Raw genomic sequence first — 14,537 nt, 5'->3', positions numbered from 1 at the left:
TGTATCACGGTAAATTCTGGGGACATCCGTCTTCCTCAGAACGTGTGAGTCACGTGGATGAACACTACTGTTTTCTGAACTATTCCGTTGCTCACTTACTCGTGTCCATTCCTGTGCCCCACCCCAGCCAGTCTCTTAAAGTGACTTTCCTGCCTCATTTTCCATTTTCTCTACAACTCCAGAAAGGAATTCCCCCGCATGTCCTCGTAATGTTCTGCCTGCAGTGCTAGCAGAAGCAGAATAACACAGTGATTATGAGCTGGGGCTTGGAAGTGAGACAGACCTGGGCTGGGATCCTAGTGCAGCCACTCAGCAGCACTTGGAACTTGGGCAGGTTCGGGTTCATTCACTGGTTGAACGGGTTTCTGTGGGCTCCTGTGTGCCAGGCACTGTTCTGGGCTCCAGAGATGCAGAGAACAAAGGCTGCTCCAGTGAACTGCATACGAGTGTGGGAGACAGACAGTGAATAAAGGAAGCTACAGTATTCTTGTTGGCTCTATCTTTAATGAATATCCAGAAATGGACCAGTTCTCCCCACCCAACTACTGTCTCCAAGCTCCAGAACCCTGGGATCATTGTGCCATCCTGCTTGCCCCTACTTCTGTCCTGGCCCCTGAAGCCTCTTCTCAGCAGAGCATCAGAGAGCCCCCCACCTCCTGAGTCCAGGCCCTCACTCCGGTGGCACCTGCTGTGCACCGGGAGCATCGTGGTCCTGCTGCAGCCCCCATCACCTGTCTTCTTCCTCCCTTCTCCCTCCCAGCCACACAGGTACCTCCAGGCCTCTGCTCTAGTCTCCCCAGCATCTCTGTGGTCTCTCCCTCACCACCTTCAAGCTTTGCTGAGACATCCCCTTTCCAGTGAGTCTCTCTTTGTCTGGCACATAGAACCTTGCCGGGATGTCTTAAAAGGAGGAGGTGATTCAGTCACTGGACATGCGAATATGCCCGTCCTAAAATTCAGACCACATCAGATGTGTTCTGTCCCATTTCCGGTTGTTCTGTGACCCGTCCGTAGAACACATCAGCCCATTTCAAAGATCTGGAAAGTCCTCCTTCTCCAAGACACAGAGATTTGGATGTGCCATGACATTTAATGCAGAGATGTTGAATGAATGAACATTCAACCTGTTTGGAAGAGATCAGGAAGAAAACAAGTAAATGATCATATTCTTGGGCAGAACTGAATTTATTGCATTTCAGGCTTGTGATTCTGGATTCCAGAGGCTGGAGGATAGAATGAACTGGAATGCATCTGGAATGGTTTGTTCAGCCCAGACCATGTTGAGATTCTCCTTACTGTGCTGCATGTGGCATTTGGGGACTGCCTCTAGGATTCGAAGCCTAGCAGCTCCTCACGACCTAAAGAAAGACAACTAAGAAGGCCAGAAAGCATGCATCTGAGGACCCCAGGGGATGGCTTAATGCACAGAGCCTCTTTTATAGCAGGTTTATTTTCTAGCATTTTTGTGCAGCTCCATCCAGAATCCTTTAAGAAGAAAAATAAAATCAATTGTAGGTACACCAATTAGGGAATCAGTGCAGCCATTTCTCTGAGTCTAACAAAGCAGGAGGCAAGCCAACTCCAGGAGCAGATTTGATAGGATGCTGTGTGGCACTTTCCTGGTGGCAACCGGATTCGGAGTCAGGAGCAAAGAGCGATTTGGTCAAGTTCACCCCCGAAGCCGGACAACCCATGGACCAACATTCAGGAAAAGAGTGGGGGAAACTTAGAGAGGGGAAAGGCACAGAGGCCTCAGAAGCTCAGAGAGAGCTATTGCAGAGAGTAGGGGGCAGGTTTGGGGGTGTCCTTAAGCTCTCAGCACCTTGGTTTCTTCATCAGGCAGATGTGATCATGGCCCCATGTGGTCCCGTTCATGTTCCAGTTCCATTTTTTCTAGTTGAAGGAAGAGTGAGTATTTTCTTGGACAAATTATCGAGCATCTTGACATCTTGGGGCCTTGGTTTCTTCATTTATAAAAGGAAGGCTCATACTAGCTCCTGCCTAACAGAGATGTTGTGGGAGTTGATGTCTGAGTATCTGTGAAGCCCTTTCCTGCAGGCTTGGTGCAGTAACACCAGCCAGGGTGGTGTCTCTCATCACTGCTGCAGGCAGTATGTTACCAGTGTATATGTCTTGTTAATAAACACAGTCCTCAGCTTCGTGGTGGCTCAGTGGTAATCCACCTGCCAATGCAGGAGACACGGGTTCAATCCCTGGTCCAGGAGGATTCCACAGGCCATGGAGCAACTAAGCTTGGGTGCCACAGCTATTGAGCCTGTGCTCTAGAGCACAGAAGCTACAACTACTGAAGCCCACATGCCTAGAGCCCTTGCTCCAAGACAGGAGGAGCCACCATAGTAAGAATCTCAACCGGAGAGTAGCCCCTGCTTGGCAGAGCTAGAGAAAGCTGGCACAGCAGCAAAGACACAGCACAGGCCAAAATAAATAAATATATAAAATTTTAAAATAAACACAGTCCATCTTTATAACCAGAAGGCATTTTTGCAGTTTCCTTATTTAATCTGCATTAAAGAGACTCGGGTTTCCTGTTTCATTTGAAAACAAAAGGAGGTTAAATTCAGGACAGCCTTTTAAAAATCAAAAAGTATCTGTCTTTATAAATACTTATCTGTATTGTGAAATCTCTCGTCCTCCAGATACGTGAGTATCAGGAAGATTCTGGAGTGGGCTCCTTAGATATAAAAAGTATATATCCTGTGTGGACAAGTGTCATTAAGTTTTCAAAATGTTTCCCAGTTATCACCAATCTCTTTACTGATAATAATGTCGTTTCCATAATCCCAAGGGACTTAGCTGGACATATTCCTTTTCTCTTTCCTCCTCTCTGCACTGACCTCGTTCTGTGGCATCATTTCCACGTCTTTGATGAATGAGCTCATTCTCTTGTGGAAATGCTGATCCCACTAGCAGGGGCCGTGTGGGTTTGATAAAACCAAAAAGCAGGTATCAGTATCTGGAGACTCACTGACGATGAGAAGGGAAAGCGGCCTCACACTCCAGGGCGTTCAGGTTTCAAACGCTCTTCCCATCCAGAAACTGACCATCTCGTTTTTCAGGACTGAGTGGCTTATCAGGGTGCTGTATCAGAAGGTCCGCACTGGGAGGTTCAGTAGGCGGCTGGCTGGGGTGGAAAGCTTCATCACAAATGATTACTTCTAAGCAGGGGATCTTCAAGGAGGAGGTACAGCCGTGGTACAGGAGCCCAGAAGCTTCTAGAGAGGCTGCACTGAGGAGGTATTGATTCAGCATGCTCTTATTTCCAGCTGCAAACCAGCAGACTCTGCATCAGCTTCAGTTGTGAATGTCTTCCAGACACTGAGGTTAAAAACTCTGAAAGTTCACTCTTGAACCCTAAAAGTGTAGTTTGAAAAGTGCCTTTTTAAATAGCTGTATCTGCAGACGTGAATTTGGCCCATCCAGGGAATACCATCTCCCTTTGCTATTCTAAAACAAGTAACAATAATAGTAATAATGATACATTTTAAAAACCACTCAACTGTATTTGAGCTTCTAGCCTTACAGTAATCTCATCTTTCGATTCTCATTTTAACATTGCCTATAGACATTATTCTTATATATTACTTTAAACATTCAGAGGTAATGTTATTCATGATTTTTCTGAACAAGTAGGATAATGGTATCCTCTAGTCAACAAAAACCACAACATTTCCTTCCACATGCCTGCTGAACTCCACCCGAGATGGAGGAATAAAAATCAGACAGCATTGTTGAAGAAAGTTCTGTTGTTGTTTAGTCGCTAAGTCCTGTCTGACTCTTTGTGACCTTGTGGACTGTAGCCTGTCAGGCTCCTCTGTCTATGGGATTTCCCAGGCAAGAATCATGGAGTAGGTACCCATTGTTTTCTCCAGGGGATCCTCCTGACCCAGGAATCAAACCTGCGTCTCCTACATAGCAGGTGGATTCTTTTCAGCCACCAGGGAAGCCCAAAGAAAGTTAATGTTTTTATTAATTTGAGTTTGAGTGGGAAATATAGAATGTCAGTTTCTCATTGGGATAGAAGAGCTAACACACCAAACGACTTGCTTCTCATTTGGCAAGGTTTTGAAAAATTGGCTGAAATAGACTCCTTACTTTTCTTGTGGGTCCTTGTAGCCTTCTTGTGGCACTGCCCATAGAAAGTGTTCAGACAACTCTGAAGGCCCTGGTCCCTCCTGATAACCTGTCCATAGACCCTTCAGGCTGCCCTTGGGTAAGCGGGTGGCCACAGCTCTGATCCCCAAGGCTCTGGTGTGGACTGTGCCCAGCATTCTGCTGAGTGCTCTGTACCTGTCACCTTATTTTCAGCCCATAGGCATCTGGTAAGGCATCTTAAGTGTCCCATTCTTTCACTGTCAAGAAAGTCAAGGCTCAGTGTAGGTTAATAACCTGCTTCGGGGACGTGTGGCCAATAAGCAGTGGAGCCCAAGGTTAAGCCAAGTTCATATATACATTGAGTCAGCATTTGTCCTGTCACCGAACACAGGAGCAAAACATCCTGCCTCCCACACTTGCGTCCCTGACTCCAAGGGCACCTTCTGCCAGAGCATGTGGTTTCTGATAGGATGAGGATGGAGGAAAGGCGTGTGGCCTGAGAGCATTTACAGAAGATAACCAAACTCTGTGCACCTGTAAATATGTTCTCATTATGCAGGCCACCTTGAACGTAGCATGCTGCCTTCCTTCCCGGATGGCTTTGGGAAATCTTGATTAGGTGTCACTTTTTCTGGGTGCTTCCCTTTTGTTCTTTCTGATCTAGGTCTCCTGGTCTGAATTATCCTGTTAACTGTTTAATAGTGAAGAGTGATGGAAAATGTAGAAAAAAGAGAATGGCCCACTGAATTATCCTGTTAACTGTTTAATGGTGGAGAGTGATGGGGATGTAAGAAAAAGAGAATAACCCACTGATACTCATCTGGCAGCAGAAATCCCAGGCCAGATGCCTCAAGAAGGGCACTGATATTTCCACAGGTAACTTCTTTCTCTGTCATTTATTTCTGAATCAGAACATGTGCTTACAGATGGCCGGATTGCATCCAAAAGTAGCTGCCCCTTTGCTGTAGCCCAGGTTCAGTGGTGGAAAACTCAAAACAGCAGTAACAGGAATACCAGCCTATACTGTTGACATTTTGATTTATCTACCCAAGAACGGGGCTTCCCTGGTGGCACAGTGGTAAAGAATCTGTCTGCAATGCAGGAGACTCAGGTTTGATCCCTGAGTCAGGAAGATCCCCTGGAGAAGGGAATGGTAACCCACTCCAGTGTTCTTGCCTGGAGAATCCCATGGACAGGGGAACCTGGCAGACCATGGGGTCGCAAGGAGTCGGACACAAGTGAGCAACTAACACACATACGCACACAAAACATAGCCACAAACTCTGCTGTGTACACAGTTTATATACTGCAACCGTGTCTTTTGAAAAACTGTCTGATTTCATTGAGTTACTCATGGCCTCCTTTTGTCTTTAATGTCACTTTCTGATCCACCTAGAGGCAGTCTGAATCCCACATGTTCCAGCATCTGAATAGTGTTTCACCAATACGCACACATCTCCTCCTAGAGCTTTTTATCCCGGGGTCACTCCAGCCCCAGTTGCTCTGAGCTGCTCAGCAGCTGCTGGTACTTCTCATTGACAGAACCAGAGAAACACCCTTGGATACTTTTCATTTTTTTGCTGGGGTGGGGGTGTGCTGCTCTTCTCATGGGTCTCTGTAGCTTTTCTTTCCAGGTTGATCCCCACCCCACCATCTGACAAAGCACAGCCTCTCTGAGCTTCACCGTCTGGGAGGTCCACTTTTATATCCTTACATGTCTGAAAAGTGTCTTTATTCTTGTCCTTGTGCTTGAAGAAGGATTGTGTTGTTGTTGTTCATTCGCTCAGTCGTGTCCAACTCTTTACGACCCCCTGGACTGCAGCATGCCAGGCTTTCCTGTCCTTCACCATCTCCCAGAGTTTGCTCAGAATCAAGTCCATTGAGTCGGTGATGCTGTCTAAGCATCTCATCCTTACCTGGGCATGTAATTGTAGGTTAAGAAGCACTGTCCCTCCCTGGGAAAGACTGTGCCATTGTTTTCTGGAATCTAGTGCTGCCTTAAGAAGTCCAATGCACTCAGGCATCTTAGGTGTCCTGCTTTATGAGATCTCTTTATCCTGATGATTTCCTTTCACAGTGACGTGACTCTTACTGTGGATTTTGTTTGTTTGCTTCTTTTTTCTTTGGACTGCTCTTTCTGGATCTGAATCTCTGGACCTTTCCATCAGACTAACTTTTTTTAGTATTATTTCTTTTTTTTTTTTTTAATTGGAATTTTTTTAAAAATTTTATTTTATTTTTAAACTTTACAATATTGTATTAGTTTTGCCAAATATCTCCCTTCCCTCATTCTTTGTTTTCTTTGCCTGGGGTTTTTAACTGTTTGGCCATTGGACCCTCTGGATGGATCCTCTCATTTTTATCATCTTTGCCTTCCTGTTTTCTAACTTTTGTTCTTTTCCTCTACTTTCTGAGAGATTTCCTTGATTTTCCTTCCAATCCTCCTATGGAAGAAGTCTTTATTTCAATTAAATATTTCATTTCCAACTCTTGTTTTTGCCTCTTTTAAAAAAATTTTTAAGGTTTTTATTTTAGGGCTTCCATACATAGCCTCACTTATTTTTTCTAGATGATTTCCTAGACCTTTTGAAGTTTTCTTCAAATGTCCTTTGAATTTCTCATTTTCCTCCCAGTTCTTTTTTTTTTTCTTGTTTGATTACTTGAGTCTCTGGCTTTTATGTTAGGTGCTTGGCTGCCCATTAACACTTAAAAGGGAGCTGCTGAGCATTGGGTGGACAACTCAGTTTGTGAAGGTGAGGGCTGTTGATGGTGGGAAGCACTGGCTGGGATCACAGGCTGAGCTGGCTTTCTCCAGGTGCCCCAAGCCCTGTCCCAACACACATACACACACACACACACACTCCCCTAGGCAAGGCTGATCATTTTTTTCAGAGGGAGATAAGCTGCCTCCTGAAAAGCACCCTCTGACCCACTACTGGCACTGGGAGGGCTCAGGGGAGGAGGTAGGCATCGGTATAACTCAGTCCTGCCTTCAGCTGGTTTCTGCCCACCTGAGGGTCCTGTGGCCCCAGCAGAGGTGCATGGGGGGCTAGCCTCGGTGCCATGTCACAGTGGGGTCTCAGGCCAGCCAGTACTGAGCTTGGAGCTTCATAAGCTCCATGTTCTCAGCTTGGTTTCTAACCCCCAGCTCTGGGCCTGTCCTGCTCCGGGGGTCCTGGCACTTTGTGGGGGGTGGGGTGTCAGGATGCCAGGAAAATAGAGTCACTTTTCCCTGGGATTTCCCACTAGACACTTAGCATTTAGGAGAAGGCAATGGCACCCCACTCCAGAACTCTTGCCTGGAAAATCCCATAGACGGAGGAGCCTAGTAGGCTGCAGTCCATGGGGTCACTAAGAGTCGGACTCGACTGAGGGACTTCACTTTCACTTTTCACTTTCATGCATTGGAGAAGGAAATGGCAACCCACTCCAGTGTTTTTGCCTGGAGAATCCCAGGGACGGGGAAGCCTGGTGGGCTGCTGTCTATGGGGTCGCACAGAGTCGGACACGACTGAAGTGACTTAGCACTTAGCATTTAACTTCCCAGGCCCATTAGGTTAGTTACTACTCGTCTATCCGCTTTGTCTCTCGTGCTCTTTCTAGCTTTTTACTATTGTCTTCTCCTTTAACAAGGTCTGGGGAACGAAAGGAGATAAACAAAAGAAGCCACAGTACTGTTTTGAACCAAAAGTAACCTTTGGGATTTTGTTCACTTTTCTTATGTATATTTCACATTATTCAAATTAGAGCCAGTCAGTTTCTAAGCTAATAATAGTCCCCATAAGATGCTTCCATGTTTAGAAACCATTTTGCAGAAAAAGCTAGATTCTGTAACACATCCACATGACACAGTGAAGATTTTATACAGTTAGCAATTATAAATTATTGGATTATTAACATAACTCCTGCTTTATCAAGATTAATTGAGAAAGAATTTGTTGGTTGTGCCAGACTTGGCTTTGTTTCTGTCCTGATTATAGATTCTGAGAAACAGTTTCCTCCTATACAGATGTCCTTTGGAAGACAGAATAAAAGCAGATTTCTGAGTTAATTAATAGTGTTTGTGACAGGGATTCAGTTTTATTCTTGTTTCCATGGGAAATGTGTTATTCTGATTCCTTACAAATGAGGATTTGGTATCCATATAGGAAAATGTTTTTCAATTTTATATCCTCTTTTACATCTCTATTAATCTACTTTATCTTAGCTCTTTTTTATCTATTTCAGTTTTTTATTTTATTTTGGGGAGGGGCAGTGGAGTGGTCCCTGGTTAATTAATAAAAGTATTAACCTGGAGAAATTGGTAATGGAAGCATTCAGCCCTTGAAAAAAAAAAAAAAAGACTGGGTTCCCCAGTAACGTATTCTTGGCCACAGGTCTAATAATTGTTGTTGCTTAGTCACTAAGTTGCGTCTGACTCTGTGACTCCAGGGACTGTAGCCCACCAGGCTTTTTGATCTATGGGATTTCCCAGGCAAGAATACTAGAGTAGGTTCCCATTTCCTTCTCCAGAAATCACAGCATAGTGGACTCGTAATGGATCCATTCTTGGATTGCTTTGTCTACCAGAAAAATTTCATCCTCCAAGCCAAACAGATCTAACAGGCTACCTTAAATAGAGACTGGAATTCCATATGACACTGCACAAGTCATTTTTCTGATTAGATCTTTTGATTAATTTTGCTGACACTCTTTGACTCTCAGAAAAGCCATTAGAGCCTATACCTTAGTAACTTGTGTCCAGAGAGGTGGAAAATGATAAGGATGCATCCTGAACTGGCCAAAATTTAAAACACAAAACTCTTCACAATGGCTCAAAAAAATGAAATACTTAAGTGTACACCCAACAAAGTTGGGCTTTCCAGGTGGCTCAGTGATAAAGAATCTGCTTGCCAATGCAGGAGACGGACGGGTTCAATCCTTGGGTTGGGAAGATCCCCTAGAGAAGGAAATGGCAACATACTCCATCCAGTATTCCTGCCTGGAGAATCCCATGGACAGAGGAGCCTGGTGGGCTATAGTCCATGGGATCCCAAAGACTCAGACACGACTGAGCACACACACATGCACACCTAACAAAACCCATATAGGAGTCATATGCTGAACACTAGAACTCAGATGAAAGCAATCAGAGAAGATCCACATCACTGGAGAGACATCCCGTGTTGATCAACTGGAGACTTAGTCTAGTAAAGATGTCAGTTCCTCCCCCATTTGTAATGCCTGGCAAAATCCCAGAAAGATTTTTTGTAGATACAGGTCCTGTTTTGATGCATTTCTTTTTTTTACAAGAACATCTGGAATTTCTGTGTGACTTGAAAACGATGAATTGACCAGGGAAATGATTTTTCAAGTGACACCAGGCACTTTCAATGCTTTCAGTCATGTTACTGTGAAAATTCATTGTCTGCCTTCTGTGGGCTGGGTCGCAGGCTGAGAGCCTTCCATTCTGTACCCTGTCATCTTCACAGCCACCCTGTGAGGAAGGCGCTGTTATGATCCACACATAACAGATGGGAAAATGGAAGCACCAAGTGGGAATTGACTTGCCCAGGGCCACAGAGCTTGAGGACACAGAAGCAGGATTCAAACGCCGACCCCCCTAGAGTCCAAAACTGATCTGCACCCTGTGTTCCTGCCCCTCTGGGGGTCTCAGGCCACGTCCCTCTGAGATAATCCTGTTCTTTGACAATCCCTATAATCCTTTCATCACTTCACTGCCTAGTTCCCCTCGAGGGTCTGTCCTGGGTGCTCCCAGTCTAACATTCTGGCTCAGGTTAAAGAGGCGAAGACGAACACTGTTCCAAATTGCCGAACTTGAAGAGAAGATGTGATCTTTTTCAGAGTAACTCTTTTCTTGAGATTTTTACTTAGAAGAGACTTTCCCACCTGTCAGAGCAGGGTGACTGTAGAAGTATCATCGCTTCCCGTGCACGTAGGAGAAATAGATTTTGGAATGACACATCACTTTTCTCAGGTATCAGGGGAAATAGGTCACTTTAGAGTGTTTATCATAACATTTGAAAAAAGCTGGCATTGAGAAATGAGAAGTTGAATATTGAGTGGTTCTTCCTGCAATGACTGGAAATGGGCTGCTGAGATATTTTTTGAGATAGACAATAGGTTTCTTCTGTGGTTTCTTTTTTCCAGTGTCTCTCTGAGATAAATCTCATTTTAATGGTCAATTGTAAGTTGATAAAAGGAGCAATTCAGTCTTTATATTATACATATTGGCTTCATTTATCGAAATGTCTTTCTAGATACACTTGTAAACACAGGGAAGCTCTAACTCCTTGAGTTTAGAAGCAGCAGTTGGAGTGATCTGGAGGACCTTAGTGAGTAAAGGTCCTTAGGGCTTCCCAGGTGGTAAAGAACCCACCTGCTAATTCAGGAGATGTAAGAGATGCTGGTTCAGTCCCTGGTCAGGAAGATCCCCTGGAGCAGGAAGTGGCAACCCACTCCAGTATTGATGCCTAGAGAACCCCATGGACAGAGGAGACTGGAAGGCTATTGTCCACGGAGTCACAAAGGGTCGGACAGGACTGACACAACTTAGCACACACACAGTGAGTAAATAGATGAACATGAACATTTAAAAGCCTCCATCTACCTTGAAGGCTATTAAACAAAAGAGAAGAATCCCATTCCCTCCCTGTAGAAATCAATAAAGAACGTCCCAGGAGAGTCGGATCCCCTCTAAGCTAATGGAAATTACATGAATCCAAATGTTCAACTAGAGACATTGGCGTCGCATCTGAAGTAGTTTCTGGCAGCATCTCTCCGTTTGGAGCCTGTGCCTTCATTTTGCAGACATATGAGGTCCTGACTGCAGAATTTCATAACTTGGTTACTAAATTCCAGTTGCTGGCTGAATGTTTTCTGAAGAACTTGGGGTGACGTGATGGCAAACCCAGGCTGACATGTTACACACCAGCTTAGCTGCTGTTGGCACATGTTTACTCCAGTGAGCATCCCACTCCTGGTAACTGTAAAAGCTGCTTCTGACCTCCAGGCACCAGCCCACCTTCCTGGCTCCTGGTCATCACCCCACTGCCTAGTAAACAGCTCCTAATGTGGATTTCCTCCATCAGACTGTAGACTCGCAGGCAGTTTCAGAGCCTGTGTCCTGCTTAAAGCACTCTGCACGTTCTGTGTATAGAAACGTGCTGTGTAAGAATTAAAAGATGCTTCCTCCTTGGAAGAAAAGCTATGACAAACCAAGACAGCATATTGAAAAGAAGAGACATCACTTTGCCAACAAAGGTCCTTCTAGTTAAAGCGTTGGTTTTCCAGTAATCATGTATGGATGTGAGATTTGGACCATAAAGAAAGATGAGCACTGAAGAATTGATGCTTTTGAACTGTGGTAGTGGAGAAGACTCTTGAGAGTCCCTTGGACTCTTAAGGAGATCCAACCAGCCCATCCTAAAGGAGATCAGTCCTGAATATTTATTGGAAGGACTGATGCTGAAGCTGAAGCTCCAATACTTTGGTCACCTGATGAGACGAGCTGACTCATTGGAAAAGACCCTGATCCTGGGGAAGACAGAAGGCAGGAGGAGAAGAAAGTGACAGAGGGTGAGATGGTTGGATGAAATCACTGACTCGATTGATGTGAGTTTGAGCAAATTCCGGGAGTTGATGATGGACAGGGAGGCCTGGTGTGCTGCAGTCCATGGGGTCAAAAAGAGTCAGACAAGACTTAGCAACTAAACCACCACCACTGTGCTCTGGAGGATTCAGGCCCAATCCTCCAGGCAAGTGCAATGCAACTGTGCATGCATGAATAGTTGTGTCCGACTTCATGACCCCATAGACTATAGCCCGCCAGGCTTCTCTGTTCATGGGAGTCTCCAAGCAAGAATACTGGAGTGGGTTGCCTTTTCCTTCTCCAGGGGATCTTCCTGACTTGAGGATCGAACCCACGTCTTTTATATCTCCTGCACTGGCAGGCAAATTCTGTATCACTGGGGCCACCAGGCAAGCACAGGGAAGTCTGGTTTTTATCTTATCAAGTGAGGACTAGAGTGTGATATTTCTGTTGTTCAGAAGATATTCTCATTTCCTGAGCAAGCTATTAGGATAATCATTTTCTCCCATCAAGGGTGCAGTGAGAGCCCCATAGAGAATCTTATCAAAGAGCTTCTATTATCACTGCCACTAACTGGGTTTGTGGTAGTGGTGGTTTAGTTGCCAAGTCATGTCCAGCTCTTTGTGGCCCTATGGACTGTAGCCCACCAGGCTCCTCTGTCCACAGAATTCCCCAAGCAAGAATACTGAAGTTGGTAGCCATTCCCTTCTCCAGGGAATCTTTCTGACCCAGGATCGAACCTGTGTCTCCTGCATTGCAGGCGGATTCTTTACCGACTGAGCCACCAGCGAAGCCAGTCTAATCGGGTTTAGGGGGCTTATAAGAATGCTTCTCCTCGCAAAGTTTGCAGAACATCCTCCTGCCTCTTACCCACCCTCCCCACGGCTTTAACCTCAGGCACAGCGAGTCCTGTGGACTGCAGCTTCTCCCAGCAGTGGGCACACAGATCTGCCACAAGCAGGACAGGGACTTTGTTCTGGAAGCAGCCTGAGGTCTGGCATCCTCCAGGCTGGGGGTGGGGACGGAGCCTGCGAACACTGTTTCCTCCCTTCCTGCCTTCTGGGCTCACATCCAAACCCGGCCGCTCTTCACTCCTGGCAGCCTGGGACGTCTCCATAACTGTTGAGGGCTGTATGAGGGCACATGCTTTTAGAAATCAGATGACCTGGGTTTGCTCCTTCAACTGATCAGCTTTAGGCAAGCCACTTAGACCTTCTGAGCCTCGGTGTCCCCACCTGCTAAGCAGATTCTAAGGTGTCCATCTATCTGGCATGACGTGTCACAGAAGGATGGTTCCCCATGAATGACTTTCACTGCTGTTTTCCCCTTTGAGTTCAGTGGTGACGCCCGTTCAGACACCTGGAAGCTCTGAACATCAACAACCACCTTTTGCCCCAAGCAAAGTAATTCTTTTTCTTGTTAAAAAAAGAAAAACTGCATTTCTCTCTAAACATATTTAAACAATGCCAGCGACTAAAGCTTAAAAGCCAAATCCCATTTTTTCACTTTGGATGAGTCATTTTTCTTTAGTAAAGAGGAATGAGAAACTCACAGTTAATCAAGGTAGAGGCAGATAGTTTCATTTGAAAAGAAAAGTGTTAAGGAATAGTGTTAGAAAAGCGTATTGCATTTGAATGAATATTGAAGGTAGAGTTTTCAGATCTCATGAAAGGTTTTTGTCCATCCAGCACTGTGTATAGTTTTCGAGGTACTTATCAGATTACTTTTCATATAGATTTTTAAAAAAATTATCATCATCCTTAGAAAGCCTCTTCAGTGAGCTGGCTTTGTTTGTTTTGGCAGCAGGAGTAGGGAGGTGGAGAGGTATAAGCAAAGCCTTTTTGATAGTTTTAGCTTTTTATTCTTTTTTTTTCAGCTGCACCACACAGCACATGGGATCTTAGTTCCTCCACCGGGGATCAGGCCCATGCTGCTGCCTTGCAAAGCAGCTTCTTAACCACTGGATGGCCAGGGAAGTCCCTTAGCTTTATCACATCCTGTGCTGGACACGAGTCAAACAAGGAGACTCTGATCTCTACTGTCCTGCATGGTCCAGAGCTGCGCTGGGTGGACCAGCGCGGGCAGCCTGCCCCCAGGTTTCTGTGGCTGGGGGAGGGGCACTACCCCACTCCACAGTAAGGACTGGAAGGGGAGCACCAGGGAGGTGGGATGGGACACAGAATGAAAGGTCAGAAAAGGCTTGGCAGTGGGCTTGGGGACGCTTGCAAGGCTCTGGTAGAGGAGGGCTGGGAGAAGCAAGGGCAGGGAGCAGAAAGGGCAGGCAGGCATCAGAGAGCATGCCTGGGAGGAGGGGATCCTGGGGCAGGTGAGGATGGACAGGCAGAGCACGTAGCAGTTTGGCCACCTGCCTGCTGCTGTCATTCCAGTCAGCTAGGAGCAGAGCCAGAGCGGGCCTGGGCATGGTGGGATGCCCACATCAGCCGTCCCCAAGCACCTTGTCACTGGACCCAGAGTAACATTTCAGGTGCAGACTGTGGTGAAGCCTTACCCGGTGCCGTTCTAGGCTTAAACATGGTTTATATGAGACATGTCAGGCGCTAAAGATTAAAATACGAGCTGCAGAAATAGGTGCTAGACTCACATGTCTTACTTTGAAAAGTATTTGTCTCACCATTCCGTCTGAATCCTTAATGAAAAAATACTGCTTGTCTTTTCTGAGTACACTTGAGACAAGGAACTAGTTATTCTAACAACTGCTGAACTTTTCCAGAACCAAAAATGATTCCAGAGATGGAAAATAATTCTAAGTGTTGTTTTACGTATGAGATCCGCCATACTCACTCTTGTTCTTAAGTGAACCTACTGGTTTCGC

The 14,537-nt window shown here is 45.6% G+C and overlaps 1 protein-coding gene across 7 annotated transcripts in view; it reads left to right on the top strand.

Annotated features, from left to right (window-relative positions):
- FAM110B (family with sequence similarity 110 member B) overlaps positions 1-14,537 on the top strand; it is a 142,222-nt gene that overhangs the window by 104,718 nt on the left and 22,967 nt on the right. Inside the window, exon 3 of one of the 7 annotated variants that reach the window (XR_015140841.1) lies at positions 4,778-4,989. The exons of the other annotated variants lie outside the window; for them this stretch is intronic. The gene's annotated coding sequence lies outside the window, so the exon portion shown is untranslated. The remainder of the gene's footprint in view (positions 1-4,777; positions 4,990-14,537) is intronic. 7 annotated transcript variants of the gene reach the window in all.

This window comes from Bos grunniens, chromosome 14 (assembly GCF_055505025.1).
Source record: "Bos grunniens cultivar Pamir isolate PY7600 chromosome 14, Bosgru_T2T1.0, whole genome shotgun sequence".
Classification (NCBI taxonomy): domain Eukaryota; kingdom Metazoa; phylum Chordata; class Mammalia; order Artiodactyla; family Bovidae; genus Bos; species Bos grunniens.
Note: the sequence above shows the minus strand (reverse complement) of the source record. Positions and strands in the feature narration are given on the sequence as shown.